Genomic DNA, 14,740 nt, shown 5'->3' on the forward strand with positions numbered 1-14,740 from the left:
TCAGGATCTTCCTCCAAAAATTCTGCAACTATTTTTATTATGTATTCTTTCAAATCGGATTCTTCATCTTCTGGTACACCTCTCAGACAAATCTGTATCTCCATCAACTTGCAGTCATGTATTATCATCTTTTCTTGAAATTTTAATAAGGTGGAATCATGTGTTTTCACTCTCTCTTCCACCTCCTGTACTTTTTTTGTTATTACTACAGTCTCATTTCTGAGATTCTCGATCCCTTTTTTAATTCTTTTTTTTTTTAGTGCTCAATATCTTTTCTTATTTTTTTTTTGAAGGCAGTTATCATTTCTTTCATCCCCTTCATTATTCTGGCTTCCATTGCATCTAATTGGGCTTGCATTTTCTCCATCAAAGCAGACCTAGTACGAATTTGCTTTGGGTCTGACATGTAAAAAAGGTGAGATTTTTATCTCACCAAATTAAATATGGACCATCAGGTTTAATAGTGAAGATTGCCCTTTCCAATGAACCCAATTTCGCCATCCTCTGAGCCTCCCAGGCTCAGATATTAATGTTTAAAGTTTTTATTTCCCCAAAAATGGCAGACGCAACTTTTGCTTCACTTTAAAAATTTTCCTTCTTTTCCCTTTATCCAATTCAAATTTTCTTCACCACTGCCCAATAGTTCTTATTTAAAATTACCAACAAAATTAACTCCACCAATTTTTTATGTCCCAGTCACTTTAAAAACGTTGTTAAAACTTTGTCCTCCCAACAATGGCTGCCGATGTTTCTCTCTGATATTATAATCCTAGAGTAGACTGTTTACTTCTCTTGCTTCCTTCTTCTTCCTCTGGTACTTTCTGATTTTCCTGCCAACAAATCTCGTTTCACTGGTAGAGAAATCTCACGATGTCTAACGTACTTCCTGTGTTGACTGTGAGTGCTGCAGGTCTATGACGATGGGGCTACTTCCTCAACCGCAGATAGACAAAACAATAAATTCCTTTCTCCTTTTAGCACTGTCTTTTAAATTTACAAAGTTCAAATTTAGCCCCTTTTCTTCTCCTCCTTTCAGGTTTCCATTATATCCAACTCTTACCTTTTAATTTTGTTTTGTTTAGCTTTAATTAGTCCCGGAGTGAAAAGATAGCCATCAATAACTTTTTTTTGTAGTTTATTCAAATCGACACGTCTTTTGTAGATTAGATGTTTAAAGTTGTAAAAGAAGACTCGGATCCTGTTGAGCTTAAGTCAAATAAATGACTCTGGAAACTTCTGTAGATTATGAATATGCAACTTCTCTCCGGAGATCCCTCAAAGGAGCCCCCTCCGGGACTCCCTTTCAGCCAAGGTAAGTCTCAAAGTATCTGTGCATATCTTGGACAATTCTCTAGCTGAGAAAAGTAGGCAGAAGGCATTAGTTTGCCTTTTACTACCCCGAACAGAAGTGCTAGCCTGCCCCGTTAAGGAAGGCAGCTCAACTCACCATTTTCCAATCCTGGAAGTCAGATACAGGACTTCTGTCTCGATTGGCAATTATAAAAGCAATACTACCTGTCCAGATGTGAAGACATCCATTTAGAAATTAAAGATGGAAATGTGCACATCCATTGTGCCACATCTAAGAGGCCAGTAATTTAGAGTAATGGGGAAACAACCTATGTGCCCAGATTGAGTGTGGTTTGAGGTGTGGTTTGCTCTCATGTTTTATAGCATTTGGAGGGGTGGAGACCCTTCCAGTGCTATGCTGACTCTTAGTGGTTGTTGATGGGTCTTTCCTGAGTACCTGAATAGATTCCCAGTTCACGACAAAAGATGAGAATGACCCTTAAAGTCTGTCAGGAAGGGCCATGATGGACTTTATGTTAGGTATCAATTTGGTTTCAATACTCTGAGGAGGAGTCAGGAATGAAGACAAAAGATTTATGCAACAGGGTCTACATTAGCATACAGATAAGACAAAACATGCTGAATTGTGACAGGAAGATGGGAAGATTGGCCATTAGTAGCTAGCCAGAGATTAAGACACGAATAATACATTATCTGAAAACCCTATTGTTCTATACATTCCATTGGGAGAGGGAAAGGAGCCTGCCAAGAAGATGCCTATGTTGTAATCTTTAGGCAATCAGAACAAACCCAGGCAAGTTTCTCTGTTCTTTTCCAGAGAGTGGCTTCACTTGGCCTGCTTTCTGATAAGCAGCTTCCATTTTAGTTAAGGAACTGGGGGTTCCACTACTTATGGGGTACTGCCAAAGAGGCAGGCAGCGCCTCCTGGCTACAGTGTCAACTGGTATCCTCCATGAGGGAAATCAACTCACCAGTGCCTGGTTCTAACGAATTCTGTCCTGTTGGTGAGTTTATTCCCATATGGTGAGTTTATTCCCATATGGTGTGCCCAGTCTCCAAGTGTGTGTTTGATTCACCAACTTGGTGTGAGGTATTACCATAGTTATGGGGCCAACTGATGTAGCCAAGTCCTCTGTGACTTGGCATCTGGACTACTAGCATATGAACCAAGTTTTAGATTGGATTCCAGAAGTCAGCACTGGCTGTGGCAGCAGGGTTGGGGAGGCAATGTGTTTGAGCTACAGAACCTGTTGGCTTCATGTGTAGATTTGTGGTATTGCCATGCCAAGCAGTGCCATGTCAAGCAGTTCTGGTGTATCTCAAAGATATATCAGCATAGATGCTGGTTGGTACCCTGAGTGATTTTTGCCTTCCCCCACCAAGGATTAGACTGATAGTGGCACTTAAGAATCACTGTTATGACAGATCTCACTTTTCTCCAGATGCTGCTTTGAAAGATGCTGCCCCCTAGAAACAAAATTGGGGATTTGGAGGTTGGCAGACTTCCAAGGAACTGCAGTGAAAAAGGAAACAGGAAAGATCTCCTCCAGAGAGTCCACAAGTGGTTGGATGCATTCCATTGTCTCTATGAATTCAATTTTTATTAACGATTTTAAGTGTTTTACAATGTTTATACAAGATAATATTCTATCAATTTATAAAATCTTATAACAAATTATACAAAAGGAATAATTCTGATCAACCTAAAACATCTTAAATTGCTGTGTTTTACATCAATTAACTTAAAAGAATATCATATTATGATACAATGAGTTTTTTATATATTATCTCATGTTGAGTCAAATAACAAACAACTGGATACCAAGTTTCAACTACTATTTTTCATACTATTTTGGGGATATATTAGAGGAAGAAAAGGCTAATTTTACACAAAACAAATTCAATGTTAATGAGGAACATAAGTTACAGATAAGTTATCTAATACAGTTGTGTCTTACACAATTACAGGACAATTATCTTGAGTCTTCATTTTGGGCATGGAGGCATGTTCCACATGCACAACACTCTATACAAACATTGAAAACAAAAGGTGAAACTATAAAGGGCTTCAGACACATTAGCTCCAGTTAATGTTTTTTTTTAAAGGGTAATTTAGAAATCCAAGATCCAGACAGAAATTTGGATAAGCTTCATTTTGGAAGCATTCTAAGCTTCTGTATGATTTTATAAGCTACCCTGTATCTGGTGAAACCAATATCAATGTGTAAATAAGCACTCATATCCTAACAGGAAGCATACATCTATGAAAACTTTGCATTCCATTTGAAAAATGTATGCAGAGAGTGAAGAGGATGATTGTGTTTATATGAAAGCTCTTTTCATTCCAGCTTCCATCATTTTTGTTATGTCTGGTTTTAATTTCAGTCAGTGACTTGTGGTTAAGTCACTGCAGCTGTTTTGAAGTGGGTACATTGTATGGGCATCACTTTGAGTGGTACATTTAATCCCGATTGTACCAAATGCATGCCATCAAAATTTGCTTTTTTCATGCTTGCATTAAATTAATTCTGAGGATTTAAAATTCTTTATTCTATGCTTGGTTGAGGCATTATTTTTCTACATATTATGTTGTTTTCTTTATTTTTTGTTATTACTTGATTTCACTTGTCATCCAGGAACCTAAATGCAGCAATATGAGCTGAACAAATAATCTGACCGTTTTTGAAAAGCAAGAGGGAGAAAGTCATTTTAGTTGCAAATGATACTATAATAAATAATGAAATTTGTTCTTCTAAATCCTTCCCTAGAACCTGCAGAGTAAAATGGAACTTTTAAAATCGAATGGTATAAAGGGGCAATTTCATTTGCAGGATAGTGATTGATTATCATATATTCCCCATAGACCTTCAAAACACACACACACACACACACCAGTTTCTACTGTCACCAGAGTACTTGCACAAAATACTTTTTTTTGCTTTTGAGTGGTTATATTCAAGAAGCAAATAATGTTGGCTGAGCTGCAAAGATGAAAGGAAACAGGGCAGGTCAAATAATAATAATATGTTTTGTTTTATTTTTGCTCTCTATCCTGCTTGCTTACATGATCCAGCTGAAACAGCCACAAATGTATAATTTATTCATTTAAAACAGGACTCAATTTGGGCAGCTCACAGGAGCAGAGCTCCAGAACCTCTAAATTTTATTGTGCTCTTTCTTTCTTACCCCCCACATCCCCCCAAAATACTTGCTTCTGGGCTCCATTGTTTAAACCTCCTGTGAGAATTTTGATGAACTCTAAGATTTTATAAACTTTCTACTATATTTCCCCACAAAAAATGGGGAAAATAACCAAAACATATAAAGCAGACAGATGGAAATCATCATGACACTATGGCAACATAGGAGAAAGTAATTTAAAAAGTATGATGGGAGTAAGGTTTTATTATGACAATTATAATCCAATAAGCATTTTAAGGTAAGTGCTGAGCTGATATAATTTAGTTGGTGTGGTCAGGGGTGTGTGGCATATGCAAATGAGTTATGCAAATGAGTTGTGTTAATGAGTTCTGGCACCTCTTTTTCCATGAAATGACCCCTAATTTAAAATATCTATTGACCATTTTTGTAAATCACTTTAAGATCACTCTTTGGAGAAAAGCATGCAGAAAGGATGCACTATCAGAACTTTTTTTGAGAAGGAACTCACAGGAATGCAGTTCCATCTGGATTGGCATGGTTTGTGTGGCTTAATATGCAAATGAGTTCCTGCTGAACTTTTTCTACAAAAGCCCTGTGTGAAACAATGGTGCTGTCAGGGGGTGTGGCCTAATATGCAAATGAGTTCCTGCTGGGCTTTTTCTACAAAAAAAGCTTGTGCACTATGATAAAACCACAAAACCTCATGACTGCAATAAATATGAGGCTAAAATCATCATATTTAATTTAATTTAATTTATTTATTTTAATTTATACCCCACACCATCCTGCAAGTGGGCTCAGGGCGCCTTACAGAAGCAAAAAAATAAACATCAGAATTAAAACATCGTAAAACATCATAAAAACAGTTTCAATAGTCAAAACAGCATATTTAGAAGAAACAGACACTATTTCAGGTATAAGCGACAAACATATAACAGCATGTATGGCCAATGACTGTCAGCTCTATATAAGCACCATGAGTGTAAAATGGTGGAGGAAATGATGCCATTCAAAGGGACGCCCACCAGATCAATTAAAAGCCTGGTGGAAGAGTTTCGTCTTGCAAGTCCTTTGAAACTTTGACAAGTCCCACAGGGCTCAAATCTCCAAGGGGAGCTCATTCCACCAAGTAGGGGCCCGGACCAAAAAGGCCCTGGTCCTTGTTGAAATCAGTCGAGCATTCTTAGGCCCAGGGACAACAAGTAGATGTTGTGAGGCAGACCTCATAGCCCAGGGGGGCTCATATGGGGAGAGGCGGTCCTGTAAATATTTAGGCCCTTGGTCGTAAAGGGCCTTAAAGGTGAGAACCAACATCTTGGAATGGATCCAGTATTGAGAGGGAGCCAGTGCAGTTCACGCAGCACCAGGTGCATCTGTGCCCATATAGGCCTTGATGTTAATAGATTAGATGATTAGATTAGATAATTTTATTTGTATCCCACCCTCCCCGCCGGAGCAGGCTCAGGGCGGCTAACAGCATTATATAAAAACAAAGTTATATCCAGCATTCAAAATTCTGACAAGTTTAAAATCAATCAATCAATTAAATTAAATTAATAAAAGTGCTATTGCTATTCGTTCTTTTGTGATGGCGGTTATCCTTAGCAGCTTCTTTCTTCAGCGAAGGCCGGTCGGAAGAGGAAGGTCTTGCAGGCCCTGCGGAATTGTTCAAGGTCCCGCAGGGCCCGCATTTCCTCTGGGAGTTGGTTCCATAGGCTCGGGGCTACAGAGGAGAAGGCCCGGTTGCGGGTGCATTGCAGCTTCACCTCTCTTGGTCCGGGGGTGGTCAGCAAGTTTTTTCCAGTTGACCTCAGTGCTCTCTGGGGTTCATATGGGGAGAGACGGTCCCTAAGGTAGACAGGTCCTCGACCATATAGGGCTTTAAAGGTAATGACCAGCACTTTGTAACGAACCCGGTATATAACTGGCAGCCAGTGCAGCTCGCGCAGCCCGGGCTGTATGTGCTCCCATTTAGGGAGCCCCAGCAACAGTCTGGACGCTGCGTTCTGCACCAGCTGCAGCTTCCGGGTTCGGTACAGAGGCAGCCCCATGTAGAGGGCATTACAGTAATCCAGCCTTGAGGTGACCGTTGCATGAAGTACCGTTGCCAGATCTTGGCGCTCTAGGAAGGGAGCCAACTGCCTTGCCCGCCTTAGATGGAAAAAGGCTGACTTGGCAGTGGCTGCAATCTGAGCCTCCATAGATAATGAAGGCTCCAGTAAGACTCCCAGACTCCTAACCCGGTGTGCCGCTTTCAACGGCGCCCCGTTGAAGACCGGAAGAGGTATTTCCCCTTCCCAGGCGCCCCGACCCAGGCAAAGGACTTCTGTCTTCGCTGGATTCAATTTCAGCCCGCTCCCCCTCAACCATGTTGCCATATCCTGCAAGGCCCGGTCTAAATTCTCAGGGACGCAGTCAGGCCGGCCGTCCATCAGTAAGTAGAGTTGGGTGTTAAATAACATTGGTGAGAGAACTGCCCCCTGAGGCACTCCACAATCCAGTGTGCGCCTCCAGGACCGCTCGCCACCAATTGCCACCCTTTGTCCCCGATCCTGCTGGGCTGCTGCGTTCTGCACCCGCTGGAGTTTCCAGAGCAGGATATAAGTCTACAAAAATTACAAAAAGAAATGCAGCAGAAATCCTGCTGGGACAAAATTGTTTGACAGGCTTTCCTGAATGCAGGTTGGGGAAGAACAGTCCTGATTTCCATTGGCAGCCAAAGCAACCACAAATAAATCATCACAGATTTAACCTCTCTTTCAGAGGAACATTGATAAAAAAATCAATGTATTACACTGGGAAATATCTTCAGATAAGAAGGTGCTAGGCCATGAAATACATCAAAGTCACATCCAGTATTTAAATTGAGTTCAGATGTAGCCAATGCAATTATATCAAAGTGTATTTAACAAAAACAGCTATTTGTATTCTGAACTAACTGGTATTTCTAAGTTGTCTCAGATGAGCTTAGGACGGACCTAATATGCACAGAAGATGTAGAGAAAAGTATTTTGGCAGCAATATGACCTGCCTGTCCATTAGCAGAGCCAGATCCAAAATTACCTCAGGCTCTTCACTACCTTGCCCATGATAAAGTCAACCTAACCAGAGTAATTAACACAGCTGTTTCCAAAATATTAGCCTTTGCCCCCCCCCCAAGTCGGAATAAAGAGGCGGACACAATTAGATTGGTAAAAACTATGGGCCACTTTATTAAATAACATAGCAACGGCAAGGGCAACCGAACTGCGGCCAGGTCAGGGCCAAGGGTCTCCACAGACCGCTTCCCTGCCTTTTCAGCGGGTGAGAGACCCAGCCCCCCAGCCGAAGCTGTGTGCCACAGCTCTCATCAGGCAGGCCCAGCAGGGAGGCTCGCACCAGAGGGCCCAGACACCAGACGCGAGTCTCATCGAAAGGCACCCATCTAATCAAGTCTCCAGGACAGTCTGCATTCACACACCTTGGGCCACACCCAAAGGTTGATCCCGCCAGACCCCTAACTCCCCAAAAGGGGGAGACTAACTGGTCCTCCCCAGGCTGCATGGTGCCATAAACCCCGTAAAACCTGCCATAACTAAGGCCAAGTCTCTACTTAAGGCTTAGCACCCACCGAAAGGCCCAATGCCAACACAAGCCCTTGCCGCAGATCCCTCAGGAAAAGCATATTAACCTTTTCCGAGAGATGCACCCCATCCCCTCTGTAGAGGTTGGGACATTCCCTAGAAATATCCGGATGGGGCAAATAGTAGCCCAAACCACCCTCCAAAACCTTGCGAATCTCCTTATTCGCTCTGTAACGAGCCCTCTCTATCCCAGCTGGATTCCAAGCACTGCACCACACCAAGCGCGGAATCATGGCCGACCAAACTATTATGGTACCAGGCCATCTCTTCCTTAAGTACTTGAAGTCATCTCGGGCTTGCAAGATCAAAGCCTTGCCTTTAATTAACCCGAGATCATTCCCTCCCAGGTGAACAATTAATACCTGAGGAGGAGGGCCCACACACCCATGAAACAAAAGGAGGAGCAGGCCAGGCCACTGAAGACCCCGGCGCCCCTGCCATTAAACCGTAACATATTTGCTGAGCCTTAGCTGAGAGCCAACAGCAGTTCTCCGAGCTTAATGTGCCGCCCAAAACACATAATTGTGCCCGCAGAGCCCCAAAGAATGCCACCAAAGAGGCTGCGTGAAACAAAATAGCTTCAAAATGAGACACACAAACTGTTCTCCACACCCGTTTCAAACCTCTAAGGATCTCAGGAGACATAGAGTTCCTGGTATCAGGCTCAGGCCCAACCTCTCTGGACCACTCTTCTAGCATCTTTTGAATACGAAAATCTGCTGTCTCCTCCTTATATCCTAACGCCTTACTAGCAATGGCCAGAGCAGACAAGCGCCCCGTAATTGATCGCACGGCCAATCCCTTACCTTTCAAGGAAACACAATAGTGGAGCAACTGCTCCACTGGGAGGGGCCAAACAATGCGATACCCTATCTCAGCCCTAAAGTCTTCAAACTGCCGCACAGCACATTCGTAAGACTTCTTGGTGCTAGGTGCAATGGCTAGGCCTATCGCTCTGCAGGCCTCGGCTCTCCAATCAGCCATAGCTCCTGGGGCATTGGCGCCGCCTCCTGATCGGCGTCCGGGGCCAGATGATGAAACCTCTCCATCTGTTTACGCCCCATAAGGAGATGGGAAACCCCAACCACCAGTTAAAGAAGCAGCCACCCCTGCTGCCCTACCCCAGGCCAGTTGCCTACTGAGCCAAGCTGACCATATGGCCACATCCAACTACTCTGCTGTCCCCCACCTGAAGCTAACGGAGTCCCAGCAGCCCCTGAAGCAGCACCGGCTCCATTGGGTGCAGCAGATCCCCAAGGCCCCCGGGGCCACACAGGCCCAGAATAAGGTAAAGAACCATCCCCTGACTTACCAGGAGGAACAGCAGGCACCAATGCTGCTCCCGCACCAACCACACCGGATGATGGGCCAGATCCAGCATCTGAGCCAACGAGCCCCACAGCTCCTCCATTAGCAGTCGCAGCTGACCTGCCCTCCAAAATAGACAAACGGGTCAATATATCTGCCTGCAAAGCTCGCTTAGGAACCCACCCCATTCCTGGCATCTGAGAAGGTGGAAGTCCAGATGCTCGCTCCAAGGCCTGCAGCCTCTGGAAAATGATCGCATTCACCTCATCCTCACCCTCCTCATCTGAAGACAAGGGGGGTGGAGGACGCTTCTGGGGCGGTTTAGGAACCTTGCGCGCCGGCTGCTTCCCCTTTGATTTTCCACCACCTTTATGCCCTGACATATTCGCAACCCTAAGGGATTAATGCGCCCAAAGAGAATGAAGAAGAGCTTGAACTGCTGTAAAGCAGCTTATCACTCAGCCAAAGGCAGGAATTTTTTTTTTATTCCCCCCACCTAAAATGGCTGAAGCCCACAAAATGCCATCTCAGGACAAGTTAAAACGGCCACCAAGAACAAGAGACGAGGAAGAAGCACCAGCACCTTCCAAAATGGCCGAATCTAACACACCTAATGGCCCCTGTCTTAAACCCCACCTAAAATGGCCACTAAGCCCATGAGGCCATGCAGAGAAGAAATTATACACTTTAAAATTGGGGGGAAGGGGGGGGGGAGACACCAATTCAAACCCTCCAACAAGGCAGCGCACCGCCGCCCTTACAAAATGCCCCTTCAATTCCCCCCAAAAAAACACAAACAAGGAAAAAGATTGAACATGAACATATGAAGCTGCCTTATACTGAATTAGACCCTCGGTCCATCAAAGTCAGTATTGTCTACTCAGACTGGCAGCGGCTCTCCAGGGTCTCAAGCTGAGGTTTTTGATGCCTACTTGCCTGGACCCTTTTTAGTTGGAGATGCCGGGGATTGAACCTGGGGCCTTCTGCTTACCAAGCAGATGCTCTACCACTGAACCACCATCCCTCTCCCAAAATTGAAACTAAAAATGCAGCCCATGCTACTCAGGGCAACAAAACAAGGGCTGCAACACAGCCAGTGAAGGGAGAACGCTCTGCAAATAGTGGCTCCCTCAAGGGCCCAGATCAAACATATGAAGCTGCGTTCTACTGAACGAGCCTTCCTAAAAACCAGGGTCCCATGATGCAATTTCCCTCACGACGTGACTAAACGTCAAGCTGATGAACAGCCTCCCAAGGTAAGAGGGAGGCCTAATCCTCCGCGTCGAAAGAACGCTTCCTCTCGCCGAGCAACTCAAAAGGACTGCGAGGAAGGGAGAGGAGGCTTCCGAAGGCACACAAAAGCCCCGCCCCCTGCAAACGCGCCAAAAGCGCACTAGATTGCCCGCTCTCTCCTCTGGAGGGGGCAAAATCTCCCCGGCAGCCACGCCGTGATGCAGTGGGCTGCTGGAGGCTCCATTCTGACCAGTATTACCTCTCTTGTCATTGGCCTCCACCTTATTTTCTTTTAGCCATTTGACTACAGAATCTAGGTATCAAACCAGAACAGTGACAGCTGTTTCTCAAGGCTTGCAGTGCAATTATATGCACAGTTACTGCAGTCTAAGCCCACTGAAAACAATGGGTTAGACTGGATCAACTCTAAATAGGATTGTTCTAAATCTAGCAAAATAGAGAGCTGAATGTTATCAGCACATTGATGACACCCTGCCACAAATGTCTGGACAATTTCATTATCACTTATTGAAACAAGAAAGTCAAATAAACAATAGTAAAACAAATTTAAAAATCACATTCAAATAGCATGTAGTTAAAATACTATCGACTTGAGTGGATAATGCTATGTCTTCAACATACTAAATTGAAAATGAAGTTAAAATAAATCAAAAGAAAGCCACATGCATGCCCTGCACTATCCAAACAAATAGATTTGTGGAAACAGAAATATTTTAGTTAAGGATGTGCACTAGCAGCAAAATCCAGATTTCTAATTTGGAATTAGGACCATTCAGATTTGGAATTCAGAATTTAGAAGATCCAGAATTTCTGAATATACAGAACTCTATTAATGGCAATAGGGATAGCTATTTTCCACTCCACTCCCCAACCCCCCCCCCCCCACATACAAACAAAAAGGCAAAGCACTTTTAGAAAACGTTTCCCTCAGGCCCTGACTCTTTTCCAGTGCCTATCCAACTTCAAAGAGTTGAGAAGATGTGTCAAACACAGAAAGCAACACAGTCTCCGAAAGGAGTTTTAATGTAATGCCTGAGCAACCCATTAGAATGCCAATTGATTTCCACTGTTTTCCTTGCAGTGTCTGGAAAGCATAAAACACAAGCTAAGATTGTCCAGGAACTCTTGTTTTGGTGGGAAATGTTTCAGTAACAAAATATGACAATAGTTTGTTTAACCTAAAAGAGTTCTTTTAGGTTAAACTCTTGGAAACAGTTACTGAAAACTCAGGAAAGGAGAAGGTTGTCAAATAAAATGGATTTAGAAAGTGAGACTTGACAGTGTCCTAGAATGACTTCACCTGAATCAAGAGGATAAACAGAGAAGAAAATGAAAGTCAAAGTACCAAACAACATAAGCCAAAATAACAAAGCAGAATGCCAAATTTACTCCTTTTTTTAACAAGGCTCTGGCATTTAAATGTAGACTTTGTTAAATTCTGTGTTCGTATTTAAATGCCTTACAATTGCAAAAATTGTAAACCTAACACTCTCCTGCTTATTTTAACTTCTGTTGTTGATGGAACAGTAATTTTATTATCATTTAGTATTTTGACTTTATTTTTTTCTTGTTTTTCATTTTGCCTATTAAAAATGTTTTTATTCCTTCACAAAGGTGAACAAATGCGCACAAACACAAATAGTTAACTGCGTTGGAAATTCATTTTCTAGCTTTCTCTCTTTCTTTTTAATAAAGTTACATGAATCCAACGCAAGTATGAAATGGGAGGCATTTCTTTCAATGAAAGAAAATGAGTTTGCCCCACAGTACTAAAAGCCAGGTCTAAATCATAGAGTTTAAATACAATGCCAATTATCCTTCCCTAACCTTTGAGCCTCCATTTCATTCTTAAACTTTGCAAGCCTTTGCTGTAAAGGCTTCTTGTCACTTAGGGATTTCTATTCCTTTAGCAAATTGCAAGTTCAAAGTCTTTTTTTAAAGTTAAAAAAACCCCACTACAACACTGGGAATGCTTTTAAAGTTTGCAATGTCATTGCTTCCAAGTGGCAGTGCAACCTTGAAGGTTTTTACATTGCTGGGAAGACGCTTCCTTTGAAGATAGCCCGGAATGAGGTTTTTGGGACATTATTGGAAAGCTATCTCTCAAATTCTATAGCCTAGCACTAGAAATAGAACTCAACTGAGTCTCATTTGCCATATATTTACTGTTATGTGTATACAGCCATATATGTATTAAAATTTATGAATATAAATGAAAAAAATGTACTGAGAGCAAGTATAAAACATAAGAATGTTTTCCGGAAAAGCATATGGTCATTGGTTTTGCCTAAAAATGCTTGCATAACCCTAAGGCCATGCCATTTATTATATTTATTAGGGGTACATCTAAAATTGTAAAATAAAATAAAGATGTGATGTGAATGTAAAAGATATGTGATTGACAGAGTATACATATTGTGGAAGTGCATTCATTAGCATGCTGAGATTGGCTGCAGATCTCTGTTGCCTGAACATTAAAGCACATTTCCTCTTACACCCATTCAGAATGGGTACAAGGAGAGGTTTCATTTACCTTCAGAGACATTGTTCAACAGCCATATCTAATTGACTCCATGACATCATCACATTCACTACTTGATTGGCTGGGAGCACACAGTGGATATGAAAGATGACTGGGAAAAAATGGTTCAAATGCAACAGGGAAATGCAAAAGACAATTGCAAGAAAACTTCTCATGTACATAGAAAGCTCACTTTTGTGCAGAAGTCGTAACAAACAGATTCAGTGAAGTGTAGTTTCTGATGAACTTTCAGATTTATAAATGCTGGAGGGAAGTAAATGATTCTACTTTGATTGAGGTGGGCATGCATGTTTATTTGGGTAATCACCAAGTCAAAAAGCAGATGGCTTTCCATCAAACTTCTTGCTTGTTAAAATCTATTGCAACCTGGCAGTTTATCAGGAAACATGGGTTTAGAATTTACATGGGTTTAGGAATGGCTGAATAAAGTCTCTGCAGCTGTTGTCAGTTTGATGCTTCCATTCAAAATCAATGCTCAGCTGCTTAAGACTTCATGCACCCATTGTCAGCTGCATCAAAAGGATTAGTATGTGCCCAGAATTCTTAAATTCTATTGTAGTGAAAATACTGCAAGAATGTTAAAGTAATGCACAAGGAGCAGGTGGAAAAGATGCTTTAGATGGCAGGACATACAAGAAATACAAGGTGGCACAGGACAAGCAGGAATGACTCTGGGAAAACGTAGATTAAATCTTCCTGATCACTGAAAAATAAGGTTCTGTGGGATATTTGAGTGTGTTTAATTACTGTATTCCCTATCTACAAATGTGCTCTTCCATTCAGTTTCCTTGAATATATTCCTCAGATCTCTTCCAAATAATGTTCTGCATTTTATAATATATTACATTCATTTTAAAATATGTGCTTGACTGAGGTTCATTTATCCAAACAGATTTTGTCTAATACAAGGCTTTCAAAGAGTAAAAGCACACCCCCATCACACACTGCTGCTTAATGCTCTCCAGATTGAAACCTTAAACCCAACTTTGAAAATGACCACCAGGAACAATGATGTCTTTGAGCAGCAGGACATTAGCTGGTCAATCACCCAAACAGGGCTGTTTTTCTTTTCACTGACTTTTCTGTAACCTCCTCATCACTAGCTTGGTTCAGACTGACTGTGGCCTTAGGCAACTACATGTCTGGAATTTCCTTATCCAGCATGAAGCAACACAGCTTGACTTAATGTACAAGAGGCTGCTTCACAGCAGTGCTTTAATCCAGGGGTTTATTCAGCTGCATAGCCATAGCCATGCTGATGTTCTCAGTTTTTGTTCTGGGCTGTTTTCTAACTGTGCATAGTTTTTAGTGATTTTTGAAAGAATTGTTTTGCAGTAGCGGCTTGTATTTGTCATCATGTTTTACAATGTTTCAGGTACTGGGTGGATGGCAATGTTTGGTATGGAAAATTACATCAAATAAATAAGCATCATGTGAAGATTAGGTACCAGACCATTTAAAATATTCTACAGATGACAGAGAAATGTCTTTATTTGGTACATTTAGCAGACTGAGAATGTCTGACCTACATTGAGTCCCC

This window comes from Heteronotia binoei, chromosome 4 (genome assembly GCF_032191835.1).
Source record: "Heteronotia binoei isolate CCM8104 ecotype False Entrance Well chromosome 4, APGP_CSIRO_Hbin_v1, whole genome shotgun sequence".
NCBI classification, from domain to species: Eukaryota; Metazoa; Chordata; class Lepidosauria; order Squamata; family Gekkonidae; genus Heteronotia; species Heteronotia binoei.